The sequence below is a fragment of the Salvelinus alpinus genome, chromosome 3 (genome assembly GCF_045679555.1).
Source record: "Salvelinus alpinus chromosome 3, SLU_Salpinus.1, whole genome shotgun sequence".
Lineage (NCBI taxonomy): Eukaryota > Metazoa > Chordata > Actinopteri > Salmoniformes > Salmonidae > Salvelinus > Salvelinus alpinus.
The window spans coordinates 4,317,441-4,332,918 of NC_092088.1; the positions used below are offsets into that span (position 1 = coordinate 4,317,441).

General features: G+C 43.6%; 1 protein-coding gene across 1 annotated transcript in view; it reads left to right on the top strand.

The window, feature by feature from the left end:
* The window catches only part of slx4ip (SLX4 interacting protein), a 57,500-nt gene that overhangs the window by 15,275 nt on the left and 26,747 nt on the right, over window positions 1-15,478 (top strand). The window lies entirely within an intron of this gene.

A 15,478-nucleotide genomic window follows, 5' to 3' on the forward strand; every position in this document is an offset into this window, starting at 1 on the left:
ATAATGTAAACACATGGCTGGTTAATGTCAGATTGGCTGCTGCCCTCTCTGTATAATGAAACACATGGCTGGTTAATGTCAGATTGGCTGGTTAATGTCAGATTGGCTGCTGCCCTCTCTGTATAATGTAAACACATGGCTGGTTAATGTCAGATTGGCTGGTTAATGTCAGATTGGCTGCTGCCCTCTCTGTATAATGTAAACACATGGCTGGTTAATGTCAGATTGGCTGCTGCCCTCTCTGTATAATGTAAACACATGGCTGGTTAATGTCAGATTGTCTGCTGCCCTCTCTGTATAATGTAAACACATGGCTGGTTAATGTCAGATTGGTTGCTGCCCTCTCTGTATAATGTAAACACATGGCTGGTTAATGTCAGATTGGCTGCTGCCCTCTCTGTATAATGTAAACACATGGCTGGTTAATGTCAGATTGGCTGCTGCCCTCTCTGTATAATGTAAACACATGGCTGGTTAATGTCAGATTGGCTGCTGCCCTCTCTGTATAATGAAACACATGGCTGGTTAATGTCAGATTGGCTGGTTAATGTCAGATTGGCTGCTGCCCTCTCTGTATAATGAAACACATGGCTGGTTAATGTCAGATTGGCTGGTTAATGTCAGATTGGCTGCTGCCCTCTCTGTATAATGTAAACACATGGCTGGTTAATGTCAGATTGGCTGCTGCCCTCTCTGTATAATGTAAACACATGGCTGGTTAATGTCAGATTGGCTGCTGCCCTCTCTGTATAATGTAAACACATGGCTGGTTAATGTCAGATTGGCTGGTTAATGTCAGATTGGCTGCTGCCCTCTCTGTATAATGAAACACATGGCTGGTTAATGTCAGATTGGCTGGTTAATGTCAGATTGGCTGCTGCCCTCTCTGTATAATGAAACACATGGCTGGTTAATGTCAGATTGGTTGCTGCCCTCTCTGTATAATGAAACACATGGCTGGTTAATGTCAGATTGGCTGGTTAATGTCAGATTGGCTGCTGCCCTCTCTGTATAATGTAAACACATGGCTGGTTAATGTCAGATTGGCTGCTGCCCTCTCTGTATAATGTAAACACATGGCTGGTTAATGTCAGATTGGCTGCTGCCCTCTCTGTATAATGAAACACATGGCTGGTTAATGTCAGATTGGCTGGTTAATGTCAGATTGGCTGCTGCCCTCTCTGTATAATGTAAACACATGGCTGGTTAATGTCAGATTGGCTGCTGCCCTCTCTGTATAATGAAACACATGGCTGGTTAATGTCAGATTGGCTGGTTAATGTCAGATTGGCTGCTGCCCTCTCTGTATAATGTAAACACATGGCTGGTTAATGTCAGATTGGCTGCTGCCCTCTCTGTATAAGGTAAACACATGGCTGGTTAATGTCAGATTGGCTGCTGCCCTCTCTGTATAATGTAAACACATGGCTGGTTAATGTCAGATTGGTTGCTGCCCTCTCTGTATAATGTAAACACATGGCTGGTTAATGTCAGATTGGCTGCTGCCCTCTCTGTATAATGTAAACACATGGCTGGTTAATGTCAGATTGGCTGCTGCCCTCTCTGTATAATGTAAACACATGGCTGGTTAATGTCAGATTGGCTGCTGCCCTCTCTGTATAATGAAACACATGGCTGGTTAATGTCAGATTGGTTGCTGCCCTCTCTGTATAATGAAACACATGGCTGGTTAATGTCAGATTGGTTGCTGCCCTCTCTGTATAATGAAACACATGGCTGGTTAATGTCAGATTGGCTGGTTAATGTCAGATTGGCTGCTGCCCTCTCTGTATAATGTAAACACATGGCTGGTTAATGTCAGATTGGCTGCTGCCCTCTCTGTATAATGTAAACACATGGCTGGTTAATGTCAGATTGGCTGCTGCCCTCTCTGTATAATGAAACACATGGCTGGTTAATGTCAGATTGGCTGGTTAATGTCAGATTGGCTGCTGCCCTCTCTGTATAATGTAAACACATGGCTGGTTAATGTCAGATTGGCTGCTGCCCTCTCTGTATAATGAAACACATGGCTGGTTAATGTCAGATTGGCTGGTTAATGTCAGATTGGCTGCTGCCCTCTCTGTATAATGTAAACACATGGCTGGTTAATGTCAGATTGGCTGCTGCCCTCTCTGTATAATGAAACACATGGCTGGTTAATGTCAGATTGGCTGGTTAATGTCAGATTGGCTGCTGCCCTCTCTGTATAATGTAAACACATGGCTGGTTAATGTCAGATTGGCTGGTTAATGTCAGATTGGCTGCTGCCCTCTCTGTATAATGTAAACACATGGCTGGTTAATGTCAGATTGGCTGCTGCCCTCTCTGTATAATGTAAACACATGGCTGGTTAATGTCAGATTGTCTGCTGCCCTCTCTGTATAATGTAAACACATGGCTGGTTAATGTCAGATTGGTTGCTGCCCTCTCTGTATAATGTAAACACATGGCTGGTTAATGTCAGATTGGCTGCTGCCCTCTCTGTATAATGTAAACACATGGCTGGTTAATGTCAGATTGGCTGCTGCCCTCTCTGTATAATGTAAACACATGGCTGGTTAATGTCAGATTGGCTGCTGCCCTCTCTGTATAATGAAACACATGGCTGGTTAATGTCAGATTGGCTGGTTAATGTCAGATTGGCTGCTGCCCTCTCTGTATAATGAAACACATGGCTGGTTAATGTCAGATTGGCTGGTTAATGTCAGATTGGCTGCTGCCCTCTCTGTATAATGTAAACACATGGCTGGTTAATGTCAGATTGGCTGCTGCCCTCTCTGTATAATGTAAACACATGGCTGGTTAATGTCAGATTGGCTGCTGCCCTCTCTGTATAATGTAAACACATGGCTGGTTAATGTCAGATTGGCTGGTTAATGTCAGATTGGCTGCTGCCCTCTCTGTATAATGAAACACATGGCTGGTTAATGTCAGATTGGCTGGTTAATGTCAGATTGGCTGCTGCCCTCTCTGTATAATGTAAACACATGGCTGGTTAATGTCAGATTGGTTGCTGCCCTCTCTGTATAATGAAACACATGGCTGGTTAATGTCAGATTGGTTGCTGCCCTCTCTGTATAATGAAACGCATGGCTGGTTAATGTCAGATTGGTTGCTGCCCTCTCTGTATAATGTAAACACATGGCTGGTTAATGTCAGATTGGCTGCTGCCCTCTCTGTATAATGAAACACATGGCTGGTTAATGTCAGATTGGTTGCTGCCCTCTCTGTATAATGAAACACATGGCTGGTTAATGTCAGATTGGCTGCTGCCCTCTCTGTATAATGAAACACATGGCTGGTTAATGTCAGATTGGTTGCTGCCCTCTCTGTATAATGAAACACATGGCTGGTTAATGTCAGATTGGTTGCTGCCCTCTCTGTATAATGTAAACACATGGCTGGTTAATGTCAGATTGGCTGCTGCCCTCTCTGTATAATGAAACACATGGCTGGTTAATGTCAGATTGGTTGCTGCCCTCTCTGTATAATGGAAACACATGGCTGGTTAATGTCAGATTGGCTGCTGCCCTCTCTGTATAATGAAACACATGGCTGGTTAATGTCAGATTGGCTGCTGCCCTCTCTGTATAATGAAACACATGGCTGGTTAATGTCAGATTGGCTGCTGCCCTCTCTGTATAATGAAACACATGGCTGGTTAATTTCAGATTGGCTGCTGCCCTCTCTGTATAATGAAACACAAGGCTGGTTAATGTCAGATTGGCTGCTGCCCTCTCTGTATAATGTAAACACATGGCTGGTTAATGTCAGATTGGCTGCTGCCCTCTCTGTATAATGTAAACACATGGCTGGTTAATGTCAGATTGGCTGCTGCCCTCTCTGTATAATGAAACACATGGCTGGTTAATTTCAGATTGGCTGCTGCCCTCTCTGTATAATGGAAACACATGGCTGGTTAATGTCAGATTGGTTGCTGCCCTCTCTGTATAATGTAAACACATGGCTGGTTAATGTCAGATTGGTTGCTGCCCTCTCTGTATAATGAAACACATGGCTGGTTAATGTCAGATTGGCTGCTGCCCTCTCTGTATAATGGAAACACATGGCTGGTTAATGTCAGATTGGTTGCTGCCCTCTCTGTATAATGAAACACATGGCTGGTTAATGTCAGATTGGTTGCTGCCCTCTCTGTATAATGTAAACACATGGCTGGTTAATGTCAGATTGGCTGGTTAATGTCAGATTGGCTGCTGCCCTCTCTGTATAATGTAAACACATGGCTGGTTAATGTCAGATTGGTTGCTGCCCTCTCTGTATAATGTAAACACATGGCTGGTTAATGTCAGATTGGCTGCTGCCCTCTCTGTATAATGGAAACACATGGCTGGTTAATGTCAGATTGAGTGCTGCCCAAATGGCACCCTATCCCCTATATAGTGCACTTCGTTTGACCAGAGGCCATTGGATAATGTTAGGACTGTTAGCATGTGAGCTAAGTGCAGGGGAATAGAAGGGGGTCTGGTTTTCATACACAGCGATAGCCAGGGCAAAGGGCAGGGGGGTGGGCTGTCATAGTGGGTAGTGATGGTTCTCTGAGCAGGACCCAGTGCCTGATTTTGAAGCAGTATGGATGGGGAAAGGAGGGAGAGGATGGAGATGGAGGGAAGGTCTGGGACAGGGAGAAGGTGAAGAGTGATACTAACCAGAGACTAGAGCCATGGAGACCCTCCTGCCGGAAGAAATGGGAAAGGCAGTGATTTAGACTGACTGGGTAAAAAATAGAAGGACTCTATTCTAGAGGTCGACCGATTTTATGAGTTTTCAAAGCCGATACCTATTATTGGATGACCCAAAAAAGCCGATACTGATTAATCGGCTGATTTTAGTATTTTTATTTAATATACACTGCTCAAAAAAATAAAGGGAACACTTAAACAACACAATGTAACTCCAAGTCAATCACACTTCTGTGAAATCAAACTGTCCACTTAGGAAGCAACACTGATTGACAATAAATTTCACATGCTGTTGTGCAAATGGAATAGACAACAGGTGGAAATTATAGGCAATTAGCAAGACACCCCCAATAAAGGAGTGGTTCTGCAGGTGGTGACCACAGACCACTTCTCAGTTCCTATGCTTCTTGGCTGATGTTTTAGTCACTTCTGAATGCTGGCGGTGCTTTCACTCTAGTGGTAGCATGAGACGGAGTCTACAACCCACACAAGTGGCTCAGGTAGTGCAGCTCATCCAGGATGGCACATCAATGCGAGCTGTGGCAAGAAGGTTTGCTGTGTCTGTCAGCGTAGTGTCCAGAGCATGGAGGCGCTACCAGGAGACAGGCCAGTACATCAGGAGACGTGGAGGAGGCCGTAGGAGGGCAACAACCCAGCAGCAGGACCGCTACCTCCGCCTTTGTGCAAGGAGGAGCAGGTGGAGCACTGCCAGAGCCCTGCAAAATGACCTCCAGCAGGCCACAAATGTGCATGTGTCTGCTCAAACGGTCAGAAACAGACTCCATGAGGGTGGTATGAGGGCCCGACGTCCACAAGTGGGGGTTGTGCTTACAGCCCAACACCGTGCAGGACGTTTGGCATTTGCCAGAGAACACCAAGATTGGCAAATTCGCCACTGGCGCCCTGTGCTCTTCACAGATGAAAGCAGGTTCACACTGAGCACATGAGCACATGTGACAGAGTCTGGAGATGCCGTGGAGAACGTTCTGCTGCCTGCAACATCCTCCAGCATGACCGGTTTGGCGGTGGGTCAGTCATGGTGTGGGGTGGCATTTCTTTGTGGGGCCGCACAGCCCTCCATGTGCTCGCCAGAGGTAGCCTGACTGCCATTAGGTACCGAGATGAGATCCTCAGACCCCTTGTGAGACCATATGCTGGTGCGGTTGGCCCTGGGTTCCTCCTAATGCAAGACAATGCTAGACCTCATGTGGCTGGAGTGTGTCAGCAGTTCCTGCAAGAGGAAGGCATTGATGCTATGGACTGGCCCGCCCGTTCCCCAGACCTGAATCCAATTGAGCACATCTGGGACATCATGTCTCGCTCCATCCACCAACGCCACGTTGCACCACAGACTGTCCAGGAGTTGGCGGATGCTTTAGTCCAGGTCTGGGAGGAGATCCCTCAGGAGACCATCCGCCACCTCATCAGGAGCATGCCCAGGCGTTGTAGGGAGGTCATACAGGCACGTGGAGGCCACACACACAGTGTTTGACTTGTTTTAAGGACATTACATCAAAGTTGGATCAGCCTGTAGTGTGGTTTTCCACTTTAATTTTGAGTGTGACTCCAAATCCAGACCTCCATGGGTTGATAAATTTGATTTCCATTGATCATTTTTGTGTGATTTTGTTGTCAGCACATTCAACTATGTAAAGAAAAAAGTATTTAATAAGAATATTTCGTTCATTCAGATCTAGGATGTGTTATTTTAGTGTTCCCTTTATTTTTTTGAGCAGTGTATATAATTGAGATGTCAATTTTGGTAGTAAAAATAAAGAACCCCTGGAATGAGTAGGTGTGTCCAAACTTTGACTGGTACTGTCTATATGTAGATATCTAGGTAGATCTCTACTGTCTATATGTAGACATCTAGGTAGATCTCTACTGTCTATATGTAGACATCTAGGTAGATCTCTACTGTCTATATGTAGATATCTAGGTAGATCTCTACTGTCTATATGTAGACATCTAGGTAGATCTCTACTGTCTATATGTAGACATCTAGGTAGATCTATACTGTCTATATGTAGATATCTAGGTTATGACCTCTACTGTCTATATGTAGATATCTAGGTTATGATCTCTACTGTCTATATGTAGATTTCTAGGTAGATCTCTACTGTCTATATGTAGATATCTAGGTTATGACCTCTACTGTCTATATGTATATATCTATGTAAATCTCTACTCTCTATATGTAGATATCTATGTAGATCTCTACTGTCTATATGTAGATATCTAGGTTATGATCTCTACTGTCTATATGTAGACATCTAGGTAGATCTATACTGTCTATATGTAGATATCTAGGTTATGATCTCTACTGTCTATATGTATATATCTATGTAAATCTCTACTGTCTATATGTAGATATCTACCTACAGTACCTACCAGTCCCTTAATTTTTTTGAGCAGTGTATATATTTTTTATTATTATTATATTTTTTTATCATAATTTTTTTAAATGTATTTTAATTTATTTGAAATAATGACAATTACAACAATACTGAATGAACACTTATTTTAACTTAATATAATACATCAATAAAATCAATTTAGCCTCAAATAAATAATGAAACATGATCAATTTGGTTTAAATAATGCTAAAACAAAGTTTTGGAGAAGAAAGTAAAAGTGCAATATGTGCCATGTAAGAAAGCTAACGTTTAAGTTCCTTGCTCAGAACATGAGAACATATGAAAGCTAGTGGTTCCTTTTACCATGAGTCTTCAATATTCCCAGGTAAGAAGTTTTAGGTTGTAGTTATTATAGGAATTATAGGACTATTTCTCTCTATACCATTTGTATTTCATTAACCTTTGACTATTGGATGTTCTTATAGGCACTTTAGTATTGCCAGTGTAACAGTATAGCTTCCGTCCCTCTCCTCGCTCCTACCTGGGCTCGAACCAGGAACACAACGACAACAGCCACCCTCGAAGCAGCGTTACCCATGCAGAGCAAGGGGAACAACTACTCCAAGTCTCAGAGCGAGTGACGTTTGAAACGCTATTAGCGCGCACCCCGCTAACTAGCTAGCCATTTCACATCGGTTACACCAGCCTAATCTCGGGAGTTGATAGGCTTGAAGTCATAAACAGCGCAATGCTTGAAGCGAAGAGCTGCTGGCAAAATGCACGAAAGTGCTGTTTGAATGAATGCTTACGAGCCTGCTGGTGCCTACCATCGCTCAGTCAGACTGCTCTATCAAATCATAGACTTAATTATAACATATTAACACACAGAAATATGAGCCTTAGGTCATTAATATGGTCGAATCCAGAAACTATCATTTAAAAAAAAAAAAAGTTTATTCTTTCAGTGAAGAACCGTTCCGTATTTTATCTAACGGGTGACATCCATAAGTCTAAATATTCCTGTTACATTGCACAACCTTCAATGTTATGTTATTTTTACGTAAAATTCTGGCAAATTAGTTCGCAACGAGCCAGGCGGCCCAAACTGTTGCATATACCCTGACTCTGCGTGCAATGAACGCAAGAGAAGTGACACAATTTCACCTGGTTAATATTGCCTGCAAACCTGGATTTCTTTTAGCTAAATATGCAGGTTTAAAAATATATACTTCTGTGTATTGATTTTAAGAAAGGCATTGATATTTATGGTTAGGTACAGTCGTACAACGATTGTGCTTTTTTCGCAAATGCGCTTTTGTTAAATCATCCCCCGTTTGGCGAAGTTGGCTGTCTTTGTTAGGAAGAAAGTCTTCACACAGTTCGCAACGAGCCAGGCGGCCCAAACTGCTGCATATACCCTGACTCTGTTGCAAGAGAAGTGACACAATTTTCATAGTTAAAAGAAATTCATGTTAGCAAGCAATATTAACTAAATATGCAGGTTTAAAAATATACTTGTGTATTGATTTTAAGAAAGGCATTGATGTTTATGGTTAGGTACACGTTGGAGCAACGACAGTCCTTTTTCGCAAATGCGCACCGCATCGATTATATGCAACGCAGGACACGCTAGATAAACTAGTAATATCATCAGCCATGTGTAGTTAACTAGTGATTATGATTGATTGATTGTTTTTTATAAGATACGTTTAATTCTAGCTAGCAACTTACCTTGGCTTCTTACTGCATTCGCGTAACAGGGAGGCTCCTCGTGGAGTGCAATGTAAAGCAGGTGGTTAGAGCGTTGGACTAGTAAACCGTAAGGTTGCAAGATTGAATAGTAAACATCTGTCGTTCTGCCCCTGAACAAGGCAGTTAACCCACTGTTCCCTGGTAGGCCGTCATTTAAAATAAGAATTTCATCTTAACTGACTTGCCCAGTTAAATAAAGGTGTAAAAAAAAAAAAAAAATTATCGGCCAAATCGGTGTCCAAAAATACCGATTTCCGATTGTTATGAAAACTTGAAATCGGCCCTAATTAATCGGCCATTCCGATTTAATCGGTCGACCTCTACTCCATTCCATTGCTTTATATACTGAGTGATTAGACTGACTGGGTAGAAAACAGAAGGACTCTATTCCACTGCTGTATTTACTGGGTGATTAGACTGACTGGGTAGAACATGTTTAAAAAAAATACTGAACCAAAATATTAACACAACATGTAAGGTGTTGCTCCCATGTTTCATGAGCTGAAATAAGATACCAGAAATGTTCCATATGCAAAAAAGCTTATTTCTTTCATATGTTGTGTACAAATGTGTTTACATCCCTGTTAGTGATTTAGTAACTTTGCACAGCCATTGAAGAGGAGTGGGGCAACATTCCACAGGGCACAATCAACAGCCTGTTAAAGGCTACAAGGCCCTTCCCCGCCCTCCCTTCAGCAAATCAGATCACGCCTCCTGCTTCTCCCTTCCTATAGGCAGAAACTCAAACAGGACGTACCCGTAGTAAGGACTGTTCAACGCTAGTCTGACCAATCGGAATCCGTGCTTCAAGATTGTTTTGATCACGCGGACTGGGACATGTTCCCGGGTCGTCTCTGAGAATAACATTTAAGTATAGACTGACACGGTGACTGAGTTCACCAGGAAGTGTATAGAGGATGTTGTACCCACTGTGACTATTAAAACCTACCCTAACCAGAAACTGTGGATAGATGGCAGCATTCGCGCAAAACTGAAAGTCGTGAACCACCGCATTTAACCACGGCAAGGTGACTGGGAATACGGTTGAGTACAAACAGTCCAGTTATCCCCGCCGTAAGGCAATCAAACAGGCAAAACGTCAGTACAAAGTGGAGTCACAATTCAACTGCTCAGACATGAGACGTATGTTGCAGGGACTCCAGACAGTCACGGATTATTGAGGGAAAACCAGCCAGTCACGGGACACCGATGTCCTGCTCCCGGACAAGCTAAAAACACATTATTTTCGCTTCGTGGACTGTGAGCTCTCGTTTATCGTGGCCGACGTGAGGTAAGACGTTTAAGCGTGTTAACCCTCGCAAGGCTGCCGGCACAGACGGCATCCATAACCTCGTCCTCAGAGCATGCGCAGACCAGCTGGCTGGTGTGTTTTACGGACATATTCAATCTCTCCCTGTCCCAGTCTGCTGTCCCCACATGCTTCAAGATGTTTCCAAGAAAGCGAAGGTAACTGAACTAAATAGATATGGCCCCATTGCACTCACTTTTGTGTTTGTCCTCAGGTCACGGCTAATCAGAGTCTTGGCAGAAAAGAGAGTTTAGAATAGAGATGCTGAGCCCTGACATACAGAAGGACTCCTGTGTATTCACGCTACTGTGACAGAACACAATACACGACTTGGGTATTAAGTAGCACTCTGTGCTGTTGTATTGTTGGGTCCTCACGCCCTCTATACAACTAGACGAAGCATGTGTTGAGGAGAGAACAAAACCAGTGTTGGCCCAGTTTTAGGACACCGTATGAAAAGGTGACTCCTTCTGGAGTTGGCCCCTTAATCGTTTGTCTCTCTTCCCAGTAACGGCAGCACTTGCCTGTAATGTCTTGTTTGAATGTCCTCGAGCAGACACACCCACAGTATTGAATTATTTCTGTAGTAGTAACACGAAAGTCTCAAACAAGAAGAAGAGTTACATTTAGACACAGAATCTAGTATCGGAGCAGCTCTGTGTGTCAGTAGTTAGTTCCTTCCATCCTCTCCTCTTTAAGAGGCCTGATCACGCGGGGGTCATAAGTCAAACCCGAGGTCAGCTCAGATGTCACCTCAGGATCAGGCGGGTCACCCTTTTGTGGTTGGCTGATGATGTGGTCACATGTTCACAGTGCGATGCAGCCTTTTGGTTGGGCTGCCCAGTGAAAATGATTGATACCCTTGAAGCTGATCACATGATTTGATTATTGAGTAATCAATAGACCCTAATCATTTGGAATGTAGGCTTAAGTGTGTTAGTTTTGTCCTGATACCATTCCAATTACTTGCTGATAAATCCTCCACTTCTGAGAATCCCCATATATTCACACAGTGCTGCTGCTGTTGTGTGACTGAGTGGAGGACTAGACAAGACCAAATGTCAATTGTGTTAGCATACTACCCCTAACCATGTCTAACGCGATTGTGTATAACCTACTCCTGACGCTGATCAGCTGATTTTGATTATTGAATAATCAATACTCGTCTGGAATGTAGGCCAAGTGTGTTAGGACGGAATTGCTTCAGGAAAAACGTTCTTTCAAAGATCCCCCAGTCCACTTCCAAGAAGCCCCAAAACATTTAGGGCTGTTGAGGTGACCATGTTACCGCCACACCGGCGGTCACGAGTAGGGTTGCAAAGGGCCGGAAACTTTCCGGAAACTTTCCGGTAACTTTCCAGAGGCCATGGGAAGTTAAGCCCTGGAATTTTGGGAATTTTGCTTAAATTCATCACAAAAGTTAGCTTATAACAGTGAACCTTTTTTTTGTGGGATACACATGAGGGAATTCTAGGTCTTGTGGCATATTTTAGTTAAACTATCCCCAATTCAATGGAATTGCAACCCTCTGCATGCACAGTGCATTCTTCCATCACATGCACAGTGCATTCTTCCATCACATGCACAGCTGATTCTCAAGATCTTGCACACTGAGTGTGTTTCGGGTCGTTGTCATGCTGGAACACCCAGCCACGACCCATCTTCAATGCTCTTACTGAGGGAAGGAGGTTGTTGGCCAAGATCTCGCGATACATGGCCCCATCCATCCTCCCCTCAATACGGTGCAGTCGTCCTGTCCCCTTTGCAGAAAAGCATCCCCAAAGAATGATGTTTCCACCTCCATGCTTCACGGTTGGGATGTGGTTCTTGGGGATGTACTCATCCTTCTTCTTCCTCCAAACACGGCGAGTGGAGTTTAGACCAAAAAGCTCTATTTTTGTCTCATCAGACCACATGACCTTCTCCCATTCCTCCTCTGGATCATCCAGATGGTCATTGGCAAACTTCAGACGGGCCTGGACATGCGCTGGCTTGAGCAGGGGGACCTTGCGTGCGCTGCAGGATTTTAATCCATGACGGCGTAGTGTGTTACAAATGGTTTTCTTTGAGACTGTGGTCCCAGCTCTCTTCAGGTCATTGACCAGGTCCTGCCGTGTAGTTCTGGGCTGATCCCTCACCTTCCTCATGATCATTGATGCCCCACGAGGTGAGATCTTGCATGGAGCCCCAGACCAAGGGTGATTGACCGTGATCTTGAACTTCTTCCATTTTCTAATAATTGCGCCAACAGTTGTTGCCTTCTCACTAAGCTGCTTGCCTATTGTCCTGTAGCCCATCCCAGCCTTGTGCAGGTCTAAAATTTTATCCCTGATGTCCTTACACAGCTCTCTGGTCTTGGCCATTGTGGAGAGGTTGGAGTCTGTTTGATTGAGTGTGTGGACAGGTGTCTTTTATAAAGGTAACGAGTTCAAACAGGTGCAGTTAATACAGGTAATGAGTGGAGAACAGGAGGGCTTCTTAAAGAAAAACTAACAGGTCTGTGAGAGACGGAATTCTTACTGGTTGGTAGGTGATCAAATACTTATGTCATGCAATAAAATAAAAAAATTAAATTAATTACTTAATCATACAATGTGATTTTCTGGATTTTTGTTTTAGATTCCGTCTCTCACCGTTGAAGTGTACCTATGATAACAATTACAGACCTCTACATGGTTTGTAAGTAGGAAAACCTGCAAAATCGGCAGTGTATCAAATACTTGTTCTCCCCACTGTACATGTTTTTTTTGTTAACTAGTAAATGGTAGCATACATAAAAGTATGTTTAAATAATTTCTAACTTGTTAACAATTTCTGCTAGTAAGTTTTTGCTACCATGTGGGGTTTAGCTTGCTTGAGCCTGCTAACTGAGGAGTGTTAATTCACCTGTTTCCATACATGTTTCATTTTAAAACATTTTTCTTACAAAGGAGTTGTTTAATCTAACTGCTTAACTATTTATCCGTACATGCAATTTTATTATTATAATTTTTTACTCTTTATTTTTCTTTTTTGTCTTCTAATCTTTACAGGAAAATGCCACGGCCACTATTTGATGTGTGGAGACATTTCACTGCAGCTAATGTAGAAGGAAAAGCTGTGTATATTTGAAAATACTGTGCCAAATCATATGTGAAGAATGCAACAAAGCTGCAGACTCATCTGGCCAAGTGCATAAAGTTCCCTCAGAGCTCACAACAAGCAACCTCTGACAAAAGTCCCTCTACTTCTATTCGAGGTGAAAATGATGAAGCAGACACCTTATCAATAGCAACAGCTCATGGTCCTCCTGGAATCATACGTGTTTTTTTTACTCAATGGAGAAACGTAGTCCGAGAAATGCTGGATGAATGTCTTGCTCGAGCTGCGTATGCAACTGGTTCACCTCTGATGCTCACAGGCAATGTGTATTGGAAGAGATTTCTGAATGTTCTTCGCCCAGCATACACCCCTCCAACCAGACATGCTTTATCTACTCATTTGCTGGATGCAGAGTTCAACAGAGTTCAAGTGAAGGTCAGGCAAATCATAGAGAAAGCAGACTGTATTGCAATCATCTCTGATGGGTGGTCGAATGTTCGTGGGCAAGGAATAATTAACTACATCATCTCCACCCCTCAACCAGTAAGAGCACAGACACAAGGGACAACAGACACACCGGTCTCTACATTGCAGATGAGCTGAAGGCAGTCATTAATGACCTTGGACCACAGAAGGTATATGCACTGGTGACAGACAATGCTGCGAACATGAAGGCTGCTTGGTCTAAAGTGGAGGAGTCCTACCCTCACATCACACCCATTAGCTGTGCTGCTCATGCATTGAAGCTTCTCCTCAAGGACATCATGGCACTAAAAACAATGGATACACTCTACAAGAGAGCCAAGGAAATGGTTAGGTATGTGAAGGGTCATCAAGTTATAGCAGCAATCTACCTCACCAAGCAAAGTGAGAAGAATAAGAGTACCACATTGAAGCTCATCAGCAACACCCGTTGGGGTGGTGTTGTCATCATGTTTGACAGTCTCTTGGAGGGGAAGAAGTCTCCAAGAAATGGCCATATCACAGTCTGCCGATATGGACAGCCCCATCAAGAGGATCCTCCTGGGTGATGTATTTTGGGAGAGAGTGGTAAGCAGCCTGAAACTCCTGAAACCTATAGCAGTAGCCATTGCACAGATTGAGGGAGACAATGCCATCCTGTCTGATGTTCAGACTGCTTGCAGATGTAAGAGAAGAAATCCGTACTGCCCTGCCCACTTCACTGTTGCTCCAAGCAGAGGAAACTGCAGTTCTGAAATACATCAAAATGCGTGAATACTTCTGCCTGAAGCCCATACACGCCGCAGCGTACATGTTGGACCCCAAGTATGCTGGCAAGAGCATCCTGTCTGGTGCAGAGATCAACAAGGCCTATGGTGTCATCACTACCGTGTCTCGCCACCTTGGCTTGGATGAGGGCAAGGTTCTTGGCAGTCTGGCGAAGTACACTTCCAAGCAAGTGTTTTGAGATGGAGATGCAATATGGCAGTCGTGCCAACGTATCTCATCAGCCACCTCGTGGAAGGGACTTTGTGGATCTGAGGCTCTTTCCCCTGTTGCCTCCATCATCCTCCAAATCCCACCAACATCAGCCGCCTCAGAGGGCAACAGGTCCTTGTTTGGGAACACACACTAAAGCACGCAACAGGCTGACCAATATAAGGGTTGAACAATTGGTGGCCATTCGGGCAAATTTGAGGCTTTTTGAGCCTGACAACGAGCCATCCTCAACAAGGTTGGAAAGTGACAGTGAAGATGAGGCCTCAGGCTGTTGAGTCTGATGTTCAAGAGGTGGACATTGAGGAGGTCCTGGGAGAAGACATCGAAGCCTGAGAGGAAGACAACCAAAGCTTTAGTTTCTAGATGATCATTTTACAGATGTATGTTGAAAACGTTTTTTGGAGATGTGGAACGAACTACAAACATCTCTGAAACTGGAAACACTTATCTCCCTCACTAGCTTTAAGCACCAGCTGTCAGAGCAGCTCACAGATTACTGCACCTGTACATAGCCCATCTATAATTTAGCCCAAACAACTACCCCTTCCCCTACTGTATTTATTTATTTACTTATTTTGCTCCTTTGCACCCCATTATTTCTATTTCTACTTTGCACATTCTTCCACTGCAAATCTACCATTCCAGTGTTTTACTTGCTATATTGTATTTACTTCGCCACCATGGCCTTTTTTTGCCTTTACCTCCCTTATCTCACCTCATTTGCTCACATTGTATATAGACTTATTTTTCTACTGTATTATTGACTGTTTGTTTGTTTTACTCCATGTGTAACTCTGTGATGTTGTGTGTCGAAC